The 14780-nt window shown below is 45.6% G+C and overlaps 1 pseudogene; it reads right to left on the bottom strand.

Moving 5' to 3' along the window:
* The window catches only part of LOC129822494 (WD repeat-containing protein 81-like), a 32439-nt pseudogene extending 18153 nt beyond the window's left edge, over nucleotides 1-14286 (bottom strand).
* Between the last annotated feature and the right edge of the window lie 494 nt (nucleotides 14287-14780).

Genomic DNA, 14780 nt, shown 5'->3' with positions numbered 1-14780 from the left:
ACATGTGTGCCATCCCTGCAGCCTCCAAATGGATTAGTCCACTGAGACAGGCATGAATCGGACATGAATGTATATATACATTTTTTGTATATATATTTGCCTCTGCTCGACTAAAATCTTGTTCGACCAACAGCCTATCGACCAAAATGTGCCAGATGTCTGTGTCAGGGGAGAAGTTCCAGGTGGTATCTGTGGGAAGCTTGTGGAAGGCTACCCAAAACGTTTGACCCAAGTTAAACAATTTAAAGGCAATACACTCAATTAGTATTTTTGGTAGCATGTAAACTTCTGACCCACTGGGAATGTGATGAAAGAAATCAAATAAAAAATTCTCTATTATTCTGACATTTCACATTCTGAAGTGGTGATCATAACTGACCTAAGACAGGGGATTTTTACAAGGATTAAATGTCAGGAATTGTGAAAAATTGAGTTTAAATGTATTTGGCTAAGGTGTATGTAAACTTCTAACTTCAATTGTATGTCATTCTATAGTGCCTACGGTTGGAAATGGAAAAGTCACTGTTTTTATCCCTCAACAAGTGTATGCACTTTCTCGTCTCCCTCTATCCAACCATGCCCTGAGAAGCACCAGTTTGTGGCTTCGGTGGTGTCGGAGGTGAGCAGCCTGGAGAGTGTTGGGATGAATAGTTTGTATGAGAAGAAGCCTGTGGTAGGAGACCAGACAGCAGGACCAGTTCTGGACTGTTTCATCTACATCGCACACCTCTATGCATTTCCTGTACTCACCTACCAGTACCTGCCCTGCATTGGATACCTGGTAATACTGTCTTATTTCATTGCCCTCGCTATGGGTGCATCTCAAATGGCTCCCTATTCCCTATATAGTTGACTATTTTTTTTACCAGGGCCATGTGCCATTTTAGTAGGGCTGACCCCATTTAGTCGTCTGGTCGATTGTTTGAGTTTTTTTATTTTTACAGGGACATTGCACATTAATCAACGTTTCAGTAAAAGTGCCGGTTTTAGCCAGGCGGCTAATTTTTCAACAGCAGTCCCTGGGCAGGTTATTAAAAACAATTGCAATCATTGAGCAGTGAGCACACGCAGAGCAACATAGGACAAGCAAGACATAGCATACAGACAGAGCAACATAGAACAAAAAGCAACAAGACAAAGTGTTTCCACACCTCACAAGCTACAGACAACATGGAAAGCGGCAATACACAGCTAGGGATTATGTTCGCAAATCTGATTGACCTTTAGCCATGTCGTCATGTTTTTTGTGAAAGTCTGATCGGTGGTGCAGTTATGTGTGTCTGATGACAGTATTCCAGACATGGGAAGCTCTCAGAGAGAAAGCAGATTGACTAAAAGTGCTTTTCCTTTCTCATGGCAGACCTTGTGGATCTGCTGCCATATGTTTGGGTTTTCTGTTTAACAAGAGTAATGAGTGGAGGGGGAGCCAGGCCATTTAGGATCTTGAATACAAGACCTGCATTGGTGTATTGCACAAGATTTTCCCAACTCAGGAGCTCATGCTTTCTGAGGATGTAACAGTGATGATGACTATTGGGCTTCCTATCAAACACTTGGAGGCTGTTTGTAGACAGACTGAATGGGTTTTAATGTTGTACAGCAAGCTTGGGCCCAACTAGTTAAGCAGTATGTTAAGTGGGGGAGTATCATAGATGTGAAGTACAGTTTTGCTACCTCTGTAGTCAAACAATTTCGTATAAATCGGAAATTAGCTAGGTTGAATTTGGTTATTTGAATTACCTTTTTTCACCTGCTTTTTAAGAGAGGTTGGAATCAAGTATGATGCCAAGGTACTTCAAATCAGATCACAATAAGTTTGGTGAATTTTGGCCCATTCCTGACATAGCTGGTGTAACTGAGTCAGGTTTGTAGGCCTCCTTGCTCGCACACACTTTTTCAGTTCTGCCCATTCATTTTCTATAGGATTGAGGTCAAGGCTTTGTGATGGCCACTCCAAAACCTTGACTTTGTTGTCCTTAAGCCATTTTGACACACCTTTGGAAAGATCCTTGGGGTCATTGTCCATTTGGAAGACCCATTTGCGACCAAGCTTTACATTCCTAACTGATGTCTTGAGATGTTGCTTTAATATATCCACATAAATTTCCCTCCTCATGATGCCATCTATTTTGTGAAGTGCACCAGTCCCTCCTGCAGCAAAGCACCCCCACAACATGCTGCTGCCACCCCCGTGCTTCACGGTTGGGATGGTGTTCTTCGGCTTGCAAGCCTCCTCCTTTTTCCTCCAAACATAACATTGGTCATTATGGCCAAACAGTTCTATTTTTGTTTCATCAGATCAGAGAACATCTCTCCAAAAGTATAATCTTTGTCCCCATGTGCAGTTGCAAACCGTAGTCTGGATTTTTTATGGCAGTTTTGGAGCAGTGGCTTCTTTCTTGCAGAGCGGCCTTTCAGGTTATGTCGATATAGGACTCGTTTTACTGTGGATATAGATACTTTTGTACCTGTTTCCTCCAGCATCTTCACAAGGTCCTTTGCTGTTGTTCTGGGATTGATTTGCACTTTTCGCACCAAAGTACGTTCATCTCTAGGAGACAGAACGCGTCTCCTTCCTGAGCAGTATGACGGCTGCGTGGTCCCATGGTGTTTATACTTGCGTACTATTGTTTGTACAGATGAACGTGGTACCTTCAGGCGTTTGGAAATTGCTCCCAAGACTGAACCAGGTCTTGGCTGATTTCTTTTGATTTTCCCATGATGTCAAGCAAAGAGGCACTGAGTTTGAAGGTAGACCTGAAATACATCCACAGGTACACCTCCTATTGACTCAAATGATGTCAATTAGCCTATCAAAAGCTTCTAAAGCCATGACATCATTTTCTGGACTTTTCCAAGCTGTTTAAAGGCACAGTCTACTTAGTGTATGTAAACTTCTGACCCACTGGAATTGTGAAACAGACAGATTATTTCACTTATAACTCACTGTAATAATTGTTGGGAAAATTACTTGTGTCATGCACAAAGTAGATGTCCTAACCGACTTGCCAAAACTATAGTTTGTTAAAAAGAAATATGTGGAGTGGTTGAAAAACAACTTTTAATGACTCCAACCTAAGTGTATGTAAACTTCTGACTTCAACTGTATATAATCCCTGATTTAATAGGGATATCCTCATTTAATAGGATCTCTATCATAAAGCAGTAACATTTATTTTTAAGTGTAAACTGGTTGATTGTTTCATATTTCAACCAGGAAAATAGACAGTGTGGTTACATGGTGTTTTCTGTAATATAGTATGTAACAACTGTTACAGCAAACTCTCTCAGTATTTGAAAATCCTGTCCTTTCGGTGCCAACTATCCATCAATTACTCACCAATGTAGCAGATGGTGAGCAGCCGGAGCAGATTCCTGGCCACATATCGAGACATCACTGTGGGTCCAAGCTTTGCAGACAGCAATCTAACGGTCTTGCAGACCGTGTCTGTAGGGAGAAATCAGTTATCAGTGTTATACAGTCAACACAACAATAACAACTGATATTCTCCGCACCCAAAACCAAATCTCTCACTAATCGATTTGGGTTCTGGACGAAAATGCTTTGCAATCTCTCCTAACAAAATCCCGCCACCTCTGCCAAAGCCCATTCCCAGTGGGGGGGAGAAATCAAACACAATCAGCATCTAAAACATGAAATATGCTGCCATGCCCGGTCATGTGGGGGTAAAGTTCAGTTCAGCATTCATTTGTCCTAGCCTGGGTAAAAAAGTATGTTTGTGCTAAAATTCACTCTGAACATTGTTTGGCATAAGACAGAGCACTTTACTCCTACCTACATGTACAAATTACCTTGACTAGTCTGGACCCCCACACACTGACTCAGTACCGGTACCCCCTGTATATAGCCTCATTATTGTTATTTTATTGTTACTTAAAAAAAATATATATATATACACACAGTGCCTTCAGAAAGTATTCAGACCACTTGACTTTTACAACCTTCTGTTACATTACAGCCTATATCTAAAATGGATTAAAAAAAATATAAAAAGAAATGGTGGAAAAAGTCAAGGGGTCTGAATACTATCCGAAGGCACTGTATATGCATGTACGTATACTACCGTTCAAAGTATGCGTACTACCGTATGCATACTACCGTTTAGGGTCACTTAGAAATGTCCTTGTTCTTGAAAGAAAAGCACATTTGTTGTCCATTAAAACGATCAGAAATACAGTGTAGACATTGTTCATGTTGTAAATGACTATTGTAGCTGGAAACGGCAGATTTTTTATAGAATATCTACATAGGTGTACAGAGGCCCATTATCAGCAACCATCACTCCTGTGTTCCAATGGCACGTTGTGTTAGCTAATCCAAGTTTATCATTTTAAAAGGCTAATTTATCATTAGAAAACCCTTTTGCAATTATGTTATCACAGCTGAAAACTGTTGTTCAGATTAAATAATCAATAAAACTGGCCTTCTATAGACTAGTTGAGTATCTGGAGCATTAGCATTTGTGGATTCGATTACAGGCTCAAAATGACCAGGAACAAAGTACTTTCTTCTGAAACTCGTCAGTCAATTCTTGTTCTGAGAAATGAAGGCTATTACATGTGAGAAATTGCCAAGAAACTGAAGATCTGGTACAACGCTGTGTCCTACTCCCTTCACAGAACAGGGCAAACTGTCTCTAACCAGAATAGAAAGAGTGGGAGGCCCGGTGCACAACTGAGCAAGAGGACAAGTACATTAGTGTCTAGTTTGAGAAACCGATGTCTCACAAGCGTTTCTTTCAAAAACAAGGACATTTCTAAGTGACCCCAAACTTTTGAACGGAAGTGTATTTATGTATACACAGTACCAGTCAAATGTTTTCTACATTGTAGAATAATAGTGTTAAAGAATGCCAAGAGTGTGCAAGAGAATGCCAAGAGTGTGCAAAGCTGTCAAGGCAAAGGGTGGCTACTATGAAGAATCTCAAATATATGTAGATTTGGTGAACACTTTTTTGGTTACTACATGATTCCATATGTGTTTTTTCATAGTTTTGATGTCTTCACTATTATTCTACAATGTAGAAAATAGTAAAAAATAAAAACCCTTGAATGAGTAGGTGTGTCCAAACTTTTGACTTTTACTGCATATACAGTATATTAGAATATTTCTTTGGTAAATATTTTCTTAACAATTTTCTTAAAACTGCATTGTTGGTTTAGTAAGCATTTCATGGTAAGGTCTACTGTTGTATTCTGCGCACGTGACAAATAAAATGTGATTTGATTTTGATTCGAAGGAGGGTAATGTTAGCACAAAACAGGTCTGGATTTCAGGCTACATTTGTCCAGGGCAAAGTCCACCACTGTAGCATTCAACTTTGTATTTTCTGGATGTGTGTATAAAGACAATTTCACTCAGTAGACTACTGTAGAGATTTCATGACGAGGCATTGTTTAAGAATAAAGGGTGCTGCTGTAACTCTGCTGGTCTGTCTGTCTGGGGCATGGGTTCAGGGGGATAGTAGAAGGAGGGATAAAGGGAGTGAAAGTACCAGCCCTGACATCTGGACTGAAATGAGATCGCTGAGAGACATGGTGGTGGAACAGACAGTGGAGCTGAGAAACATGGAGGCCAAACTGATGGAGAGTGAGAAATAGGTGGAAGAGCTGAAGACAGAGAACACCGGTAGAGTATCATTTGTCATCATAGGACCTACACTGAAAAGAGCACTACCGCAAACCAACTCCAACCAAAAGGTGCTTCTCATCCAGATGCAAATAGTGTGCATGATACATCTACTGTATGATGGAACATACAACTTTTAAAACAGATGACGATGTTAATTAGTGACTAAATCAATTAGTGACTAAATCAATGGAGGCCTAAGAAAAAATGTGGTAAAAAATGTGGAAAATTGCATCGCGTCAGCTAGGATGGATTCTATGCCAGAATTAAGGCTATTGGCTACCTGACGGGCTCACTTTGTTGAACTTGTCATCTTCTCGAATCTGCAGGACATAAAACAAACAACAATAGAGGTACGATCAATGTTGATTTTTGGACATAATGTAGTATTTTCATATTTTAGTATAGGCTTTTCAAATTAATTTGAAATTCCTGTTCTTTTTAGAAGATTTCACAAAAACTAGCATATCTCTGAAATGTCAATGGAGCACTGAGCGTATACCAAGTGTCTGATTTTCAAAGCCTTTCACATTTAATTCAGATACTGTAATGCCAATTTATCTTTTTGCGACCCGCGGAAACAACTTGTAAGATGACCACAAAACTAAAAGAAACCTGAACTGCTATGTCAACAGAGCTCGGATATAATGTTAATGACATGTTAGAGAAAGACCCCACTCAACTATTCAGAACATGAAGAATCATATTTGTCTAGGTAAAATGTATTTTATTAACATAGGGAAGTGAAACTTCATCACCAAAGCGCATTTTCACCAACTCTGAGCAGAGTGAGACGACACCCTATATCACAAAACCTTTTTTCCCCCACACAAACAGCAGAGATTATTTTACTGGAACTCTCATTAGAAGTTGAAAACATGAACAATGGAACATTAGCCTATTTAACATCGTTAAAGAGACCGACTTTGGGGGTGATATAGTAAGACTGCTTTTGGGGTGATGTTATTGTAAAAAGAGCTGTAGTAACAATAGGCATTCATACACCAGATATTTGCTACAAACACTGAAGGGTAGGGTACACTCCAGACTGCGACAGTAGGATTTGGGAGGTCTTCCAAGTTCACTTTTGAGCAAATAGACCTAATTGTTTCTCAATGTTGAATGTTTTTTCCCCCTTGGTACATTAACCAGTGAGAGAGCCAGGTGTGGGATCGGAAGACAGAGAATGTAGGTAAAACAGATGTGAACTTAACACAAGTTTTACGCAAACAACTAACTATTGTTCAACAAATCTAGTTCAATATGTTTATTGAACAAACTTGATGTTTTGAACAATAGTTACAAATGGTTAATGTTGTGTTCTCTCCTGTGTCCGCGGCGCAGGCAGACCCAAGGTGGCATTCTACACCTCTTTATTGAACTTGGGAGCAATGCATGTCGGACCCTTCAACAGTGAAAACCACATTGGTCTACAAAACCGTCATCAAACATTGGCAGGGCATCTTCAGTGCTTACACACCAACGTACATGTCCATAAGAGACCTACATTGTTGATCCATTTCTAGGTTAGACTACTGCAATGCTCTACTTTCCGGCTACCTGGATAAAACACTAAATCATCTTCAGTTAGTGCTAAACACGGCTGCTAGAATCTTGACGAGAACCATTTTTAAAAATCATATTACTCCAGTGTTAACCTCTCTACACTGGCTTCCTGTTAAGGCAAGGGCTGATTTCAAGGTTTTACTGCTAACCTACAAAACATTACATTGTCTTGCTCCTACCTATCTTTCCCATTTGGTCCTGCCATACATACCTACACGTACGCTACGGTCACAAGACGCAGGCATCCTCATTGTCCCTAGAATTTCTAAGCAAACAGCTGGAGGCAGGGCTTTCTCTTATAGAGCTCCATTTCAATGGAATGGTCTGCCTATCCATGTGAGAGACGTAGACTCGGTCTCGACCTTTAAGTCTTTATTGAAGACTCATCTCTTCAGTAGGTCCTATGATTGAGTTTAGTCTGGCCCAGGAGTGTGAAGGTGAACGGAAAGGCACTGGGGCAACGAACCGCCCTTGCTGTCTCTGCCTGGCCGGTTCCACTCTCTCCACTGAAATTCTCTGCCTCTAACCCGATTACGGGAGCTGAGTCACTGGCTTACTGGTGCTCTTCCATGCAGTCCCTAGGAGGGGTGCGTCACTTGAGTGGGTTGAGTCACTGACGTGATCTTCCTGTCTGGGTTGGCTTCCTGTCTTGGGTCATGCCGTGGCTGAGATCTTTGTGTGCCATACTCGGCCTTGTCTCAGGATGGTAAGTTGGTAGTTGAAGATATCCCTCTAGTGGTGTGGGGGCTGTGCTTAGTCAAAGTGGGTGGGGTAATATCCTGTCTGTTTGGCTCTGTCCGGGGGTATCGTCGGGTGGGGCCACGGTGTCTCCCGACTCCTCCTGTCTCAGCCTCCAGTATTTATGCTGCAGTAGTTGGTGTGTCAGGGGCTAGGGTCAAGCTGTTATATCTGGAGTATTGAACCCTGACCTGTTCACCGGACGTGCTACCTGTCCCAGACCTGCTGTTTTTAACTCTCTAGAGACAGCAGGAGCGTTAGAGATACTCTGAATGTGATCGGCTACGAAAAGCCAACTGACATTTACTCCTGAGTTGCTGACCTGTTGCACCCTCGACAACCACTGTGATTATTCTTATTTGACCCTGTTGGTCATCTATGAACATTTGAACATCTTGGCCATGTTCTGTTATAATCTCCACCCGGCACAGCCAGAAGAGGACTGGCCACCCCTCAGAGCCTGGTTCTTCTCTAGGTTTCTTCCTAGGTTCTGGCCTTTCTAGGGAGTTTTCCCTAGCCACCTGCATTGCTTGCTGTTTGGGGTTTTAGGCTGGGTTTCTGTACAGAACTTTGAGATATCAGCTGATGTAAGAAGGGCTATATAAATACATTTGAAATAAATTTGATTCCTCCCCATTTTCCTCTCTGAAACAGGTATCTTCACAGCACCAGTGAAAGGAGTATACTACTTCAGATTCACCATCATGGACCGCCGGGGCTCTGCTTTGCTGGGTCTGAACTTGTATAAAGGTGAAAAAACTCCACAGCGGCAACAACGAACCCATTTCCAACACTGTGGTCCTTGACTGGGGGACGTGGTGTACATGAGTCTCCCTGCAGGCTATGGACTTCCAGTCACTACACCACCTTCCTGCTCTTCCCTATGTGAAGTGAATGCATTGACCGCTGTATGATTTAGCCTACGGGCATAACCGACAGCTTCTCTGTATACTGTCATAACTTGTAACCCTATAGTGTCTAATGAAGACACTGTACTTAGTTCTTTCTTCAGCAAAGACCAGAGATCATATGATAAGCACATAGTTTCTAACCTAATAATAAAACATGCAATCATTATCTTTTCCTGTCATGAATTCTGAACAGAATGGGTTCTGTAACTCAGAGAAAAATTCTAACAGATCTAGAGCATGTGGTTATGTTTCTGGAGCTCAGAGCAGAATTCTAGAATCAGACTGCAGGAGTGACATGAGTGGTTAGGTGTTGATATCCTCTCACTCAGATAGGCTTATTACACACTCTGCTAAACTCACATCTACCCACTCGCTCTCATACTCAGACACACACACACACACACACACACAGTGTGGTTATGATATGTTAGTAGAATTTCACCTAGAAGGATCTTCTGCTCTTTTTCCTCCGAGTCCTCTGACGTGTCATGCTCTTCTTCCTCCTCTCCCACCAATCCATGCCATTGAAAACTCACCCTCCAGGGTGGCCACTGTCTCCTCTTTGCAGCCAGATACAGTCAGTTCTAGGCTGGGACCACTGCACTCCCCTGTCCCTCTCTCCTTCCCTTCCTCAGTCTGTCTTAGTATCTTCCTCCAGCTCCCCTCCCTTGCTGGTCTGCTTAGAGACCTGGCTGCTGTCAGCTGACTTCAGACTGGCTCGGTCCCAAGTGGAGTCAGCGTCTCCGATAGAGACCTCGCTAGTGCTGCCCTTGTCGCTCAGCTTCCCCAAGCTCAAAGACTCCTGGTCCTGCTCTGACTCTGCAGTTTCCCCCCAGTAACTCCCCCTGCTCCATTGTTGACGTAGAAGCCATTCTGGAAGTCCTCACCCTCCGAGAGGAATACCTGGTCGTTGAGGCTGACACCTGAGGAGTAGTCCACCAGCCCTGGATCTCCCCCCACCCCTACAACCCCAGCCCCTCCACCTTCAAACTCACAGAGCCTGAGGACAGCCTGACTTCCTGGTAGTCCTCCTCCTCTCCCAGGTCAAATTCCCCTCCCCTCAGGCCTTTGCTGGCCTCCCTTTGGGGCCCGAAGCCCGAGCTGCTGCTCTCAAAGCCAGAGATGATCTGGAGCACATGTGGCAGGAGGCTGGACAGGAAGGCTGTTGAAGGAAATAGTTTCCTATATGTTCATTAACCAATTTAATTATAATAAAGCAAACACTCTGTCCGTTTCTAAGAATTTGTAAGATCCTTATTTGCATAAAATAGACAAGGACCAGCCACCAAATTAATCAATAGCATTTATTCTCGAGAGAGCTCTCACGTGCATATACAAAACCGTTATTTTTATCCCTTCTATTACTAACGCACATACATACACACAATATCTGGATTATCTCCTGAAGTCTTTTGACAGTTTATTACCACTTAGCTGACAGTTCCAGTCCCCCCCCCCCCCCCCCCCCCCCCAGATACGGAAAACCTAGAGGGGCTTGAGCTGTCTTCCCTTATCTCCACAGAGTTATAGCTTAGTCGGTTCAAACATAGGTTAATTGTCACGTTCTGACCTTAGTTCCTTTGTTATGTCTTTTGTTTTAGTATGGTCCCGCCTGAGCTGCCCATCTGCCCAGCGCCGTCTGAGCTGCCCGTCTGCCCAGCGCCGTCTGAGCTGCCCGTCTGTCCAGCGTCATCTGAGCCGCCCGTCTGTCCAGCGCCATCTGAGCCGCCCGTCTGTCCTGAGCCGTCAGAGCCGCCCGTCTGTCCTAAGCCGCCAGAGCCGTCCGCCAGTCAGGAAATGCCAGAGCCGCCCGCCAGTCAGGAGCTGCCAGAGCCGCCCGCCAGTCAGGAGCTGCCAGAGCCGCCTTCCAGAACCAGGAGCTGCCAGAGCCGCTATTCAGTCATGAGCTACCCTTCAGTCATGAGCTGCCCTTCAGTCATGAGCTGCCCTTCAGTCATGAGCTGCCCTTCAGTCATGAGCTACCCTTCAGTCCGGAGCTGCCCCTCAGTCCTGAGCTACCCCTCAGTCCTGAGCTGCCTTTCAGTCCTGCGCTACCCCTCAGTCCTGAGCTAACCTTCAGTCCGGAGTTGCCCTCAGTCCGGAGCTGCCCCTCAGTCCTGAGCTACCTCTCAGTCATGAGCTACCTCTCAGTCCTGAGCTACCCCTCAGTCCGGAGGAGTTTTTTCAGTCCAGAAGCGTCCTTCAGTCCAGAGGCGTACTTCAGTCCAGAGGCGTCCTTCAGTCCAGAGGCGTCCTTCAGTCCAGAGGTGTCCCTCAGTCCAGTGGGGTCCTTTATTAGGGTTCCCAGGCCAAGGTCGGCGGCGAGGGTTGCCGTTCCTAGGAGGCCACGGAAGCGGGTATTGACTATGGTGGAGTGGGGTCCACGTTCAGCGCCAGAGCCGCCACCGCGGACAGATGCCCACCCAGACCCTCCCCTATAGGTTCAGGTTTTGCGGCCGGAGTCCGCACCTTGGGGGGGGGGGGGGGGGGGGGGGGTACTGTCACGTTCTGACCTTAGTTCCTTTGTTTTGTCTTTTGTTTTAGTATGGGCAGGGCGTGAGCTGGGTGGGTTATCTATGTTATTTTTTCTATGATTTTCTATTTCTGTGTTTGGCCTGATATGGTTCTCAATCAGAGGCAGGTGTTAGTCATTGTCTCTGATTGGGAACCATATTTAGGTAGCCTGTTTTCTGTTGGGTTTTGTGGGTGGTTGTTTTAAGTCTTTGTGTGTCTGCACCAGATAGAACTGTTTCGATTTTCACTTTGCTGTTTTTGTATTTTGAGTTGTTCACTTTCGTTAAATAAGATGAACAATTACCACGCTGCGCATTGGTCCTCCGATCCTTCAAACTTCTCCTCCTCAGACGAGGAGGAAGACGACAGCCGCTACAGAACCACCCACCACAATAGGACCAAGCAGCGTGGTAACGGGCAGCAGCAGCAGTGGCCGAAAACACAAGACTCCTGGACTTGGGAGGAAATACTGGACGGCAAGGGACCATGGGAACAGGCTGGTGAGTATCGCCGCCCCAAAGCTGAGCTGGAGCTGAGCTGAGCTGAGCTGACCTCTCCTCCTCAGACGAGGAGGAAGACGACAGCCGTTACATTAATGATCCAATTAGTTTTCTTTAGGTACACACAGACATTCCTTTCTCCCCCTGTACATGCTATATAACCTCTAATCCTAATGGTTAAGTTTCTGGGTAGAATTATTTAATAATTTATCTTAAACCTTGAGAAAATATCTTAACAAAGGCCTGCAGGCCCAGTCTGACAATCAGCCGCAGAACCAAGCAGTCTGTGTAGAGGTAGAAGCAACCTCTGAGGCACCGCGAGATCCTGAGCCTGCATGTCCCTCTGGTAGAGTTCTGCTAGACAGGGTAGACACTGTGGAGCTCCTGTCCTCTCCTTCCTGGAGTCAGATTGGTGCCAGATTTTTGCATGGAGGCTCTTCACCAGGAAGTTGTTCAGTTTCTCCAGCTCTTCCAGAGGTTGAAGGGGACTGAAGCCCTCAGGCAGGGTGATCTTGAAGTCATCTGTGTTGTTTGCACCACTCTCACTCCCCTCTCCGTGCTCCTTGTTTATGGTGCCCCATCTCTGTAGCATGGCATTGCATATGCCAGAGCCCAGGTGGCATTACCTGATGCCCCCTCCCTAGGGATAGAGCTGGGCGACTGGGACACCACCATGGCTGGGTGCTCTCCTCCAGTCTTCCCCCCCAGCCCGTGCGGTACTGATGAGAGGTAGAGGGACGGAGGAGGTAGTGGAGGTGCCAGTGGAGGTCCCTCCACTGAGTGAGTCCAGAGCCTCCATACCTTGTCCTAACTCTTCATCTCGGTCCATCATGGTCCAGCCACTGGACTCATACCTCATGGCCTCTGGGACCATTCTGTCCACCATGACGTCTAGCGGTGGGATCTGTAGAGGAGGCACATTGAGAGTGGAGGGGCCCAGGAGAGGGGGTTCAGGTGGCGAGTACTGGTAAGGTGCAAGGCGGGGTGGGTGGGGCTGGTCAAACAGCTGGACCACCCCGTACCTGGTCAGATGGGTGTGGTTGTCCACCAGGTGCAGGCACACGTTCTCGGCCTTGACGGCTTCTTTACCGGACAGCTTGTAGCCGAACGTCAGGTCTATCCGGTAGTGCAGCTGCTGAGACAACTCTATGCTCTCCAAGAGGCATCTGTGCACCCCGATGAACTCCTCACAGGAGTTACACCACGGGGGAACTTCCAGATCCGGCATGTCAGGGTGGATGGAGCGGAATATGGAGGGATCTGTGTAGAACTCTGGGATACACTCATCCGGAGTCCAGCTCTGGATGTGATCCATACTGGCTGGGTATTCATTCGGTTCCCACTGAGAGTTGACGTGGCTGCACAGCACTGACTTGGGTGCCTGCCGGGCCCTGTAGACATAGTAGGTGATGTCTGACAACACATCTGAGATGTGATGGGGCACGTGTAGGTGTTCAGACTGCCCTGAACCACCGGCGCCTACAGACCCACCCAGACCCAGCTCTCCTATAATACTGCCTGCCCCACCTCCGTTATCCACCGCTGCTGCAAGGGCCTCTTTGGTCATCTCATAGGTAAAGTCCAGCTGCTTGTCTCCTTTGTTCACCCTGAACTTGGACGCCTGAGGTCCTGGAACCTCCCATATGGCACAGTGAAGTCCACCACCCAGGGCAGGACCGGGTGGTAGTTAGGGTCTCCCTCCCGCCGTCCAGCTAACTTGTTCAGCTCCATCAGGTAGCGGAAGTTGCTGACTCTACCATGGACCCAGTCCAGGACCAAGGACTTGAGCTCATCAAAACAATCTCTGCACAGCCTCTTATCACGGTCACACCTGGGCTCTGGTCCCTCACCTTGAAGCTTCTTGGGACTTTTCGCTCTGTAACATAGCAGTCAGCCTCTCTGTCCTCCCCCAGCTTTTCATAATGGGCCAGGGTGACCTTGAGGTGGCTGCAGAGCTGCTCGTCCACCGCTATGTCCTGCAGGGAGAGCGTCTACAGGATAGCCCCGACGCCTGACAGGCCAGCAACGCGATCAGTAACTGGTAGAGGATGAACTGCACTGTGGCATGGCTGTTGGCCTGCTTGGCTGGGCTGTAGCTGAGGATGTCGTGGAGTGAGTACTGGGTGTAAGGGAGAACCACGTAGAGCATCTATGCTGACTCCAGTAGGCACTCAGCAGAGAGGACGTTAGGACACAGTTGGTCTGATGGGTGCTTAGTGAAGGAGGAAGAGCTGGTTGGGGAGAATGGGTTGTCTTTGTCCTTGTCTCTGGCAGGGGAGAGGGATGAGACGAACGTAGAGCAGAAGAGCTTCTGCAGCGCTTGGCACAAAGCATCTATGTCTGCTACATGCATCAGCTCTGTAGCCCCTGCATAGGGCTGCACGTGGCTGTGATGAGCCTCGCCAAATCAAATCAAATTTTATTTGTCACATACACATGGTTAGCAGATGTTAATGCGAGTGTAGCGAAATGCTTGTGCTTCTAGTTCCGACAATGCAGTAATAACCAACGAGTAATCTAACCTAACAATTCCACAACTACTACCTTCTACACACAAGTGTAAAGGGATAAAGAATATATACATAAAGATATATGAATGAGTGATGGTACAGAACGGCATAGGCAAGATGCAGTAGATGGTATCGAGTACAGTATATACATATGAGATGAGTAATGTAGGGTATGTAAACATAAAAGTGCATAGTTTAAAATGGCTAGTGATACATGTATTACATAAAGATGGCAAGATGCAGTAGATGATATAGAGTACAGTATATACATATACATTATATTAAGTGGCATTGTTTAAAGTGGCTAGTGATACATTTTTGATCAATTTCCATCAATTCCGTTATTAAAGTGAGCTGGAGTTGAGTCAGTATGTTGGCAGCAGCCACTTGA

Source organism: Salvelinus fontinalis, chromosome 24 (genome assembly GCF_029448725.1).
Source record: "Salvelinus fontinalis isolate EN_2023a chromosome 24, ASM2944872v1, whole genome shotgun sequence".
NCBI lineage: Eukaryota > Metazoa > Chordata > Actinopteri > Salmoniformes > Salmonidae > Salvelinus > Salvelinus fontinalis.
Note: the sequence above shows the minus strand (reverse complement) of the source record. Positions and strands in the feature narration are given on the sequence as shown.